Here is a 1,555-nt window from a genome sequence, read left to right on the forward strand (position 1 = left end):
ATTTTTTGATGATGGCCATTCTGACCGGTGTGAGATATCTCATTGTAGTTTTGATTTGTATTTCTCTAATGATTAATGATGTTGAGCATTCTTTCATGTGTTTGTTGGCAATCTGTATATCTTCTTTGGAGAAACGTCTGTTTAGGTCTGTTTAGGTTTATTGTTGACTTTTAAGAATTCTTTTATTTTGGACAAGAGTCTTATCAGATATGTGTTCTGCAATTACTTTCTCCCAACCTACGGCTTGTCTTCTCATTCTCTTGAGAGTTTGCAGGGGGTTTTTTATTTTTATTTTGTTTTTTGTTTTACCAGAAGAGAGATTTTTTTTTGGCCAGTAGTTCTCAAACTTTAGGGTACATGAGAACCACCTAGAGGGCTTATAAAAACACACAAGGCGGGACTTCCCTGGTGGCACAGTGGTTAAGAATCCACCTGCCAATGCAGGGGACACAGGTTCAATCCCTGGTCCGGGAAGATGCCACATGCCGCGAAGCAACTAAGCCCGTGTGCCACAGCTACTGACCCAGCACTCTAGAGCCTGCAAACCACAACTACTGAGCCCGCGTGCCACAACTACTGAAGCCCGCGTGCCTAGAGCCTGTGCTCCACAAGAGAAGCCACCGCAATGAGAAGCCCGTGCACCCCAACGAAGAGTACCCCCCGCTCGCCGCAACTAGAGAAAGTCCACGTGCAGCAACGAAGACCTAACATAGCAAAAAATAAATAAATTTTTAAAAAAAACACATAAGGCTGGGTCTCACCCTCAGAGTTCAGCATATATTGGGTTGGCCAAAAATTTTGTTAGATGTTGTGGAAAACCCAAACGAACTTTTTGGCCAACCCAATATAATGTAGATATGGACTAAGACCCACAAATATACATTTTAAGAAGTTCCCAGATGGGCTGATTTATTGATCTGGAAACACACTTTGATGACCATTGTTCCTAGCAATCCCGGGGTAGTCTTTACATATATATGGAGACCTATTGGTGACTTCCTGGATGTACTATAAAGCCTTAGGACAACTCTGTATCTGTTATAAATATTTGCAACATCGAAATTTGATGGCAGTTTTTTCTTTTAAAGAACCATTTTAATTTAGGTCATTGTAGAGTCTAGAAATTTTAGGAATACTCAGTTACCTTCTACTATAATATAATTTAATTTTAATGTTTTCTGAAATTGTGTGCTTTCCATAATTTGGAGAGAATTTGGTTTAGAAGGGGTCATTTGCAACCCTGTAAAATTCACAGGTGAGTCACACTGTGGGAGAGAATAGCTAGATATTCAGCAATCATATTTCCTCTTTCTGAGGCATGTAGAAAATACATATGAATATTGATCTATAATTTTCCCTTCTTGTGGTATCTTTGTCTGCCTTTGTTATCAGAGTAATGTTGGCCTCATAGAATGTTTTGTATAATTCAGCAGTGAAGCCATCTCATCTAGGAGGGCTTTAGTTGGGAGGTTACTGATTCAATCTCTTTGCTTTTTTTTTTTTTTTTTTTTTGCGGTACGCGGGCCTCTCACTGTTGTGGCCTCTCCCGTTGCGG

Source organism: Physeter macrocephalus, chromosome 17, assembly GCF_002837175.3.
Source record: "Physeter macrocephalus isolate SW-GA chromosome 17, ASM283717v5, whole genome shotgun sequence".
Lineage (NCBI taxonomy): Eukaryota > Metazoa > Chordata > Mammalia > Artiodactyla > Physeteridae > Physeter > Physeter macrocephalus.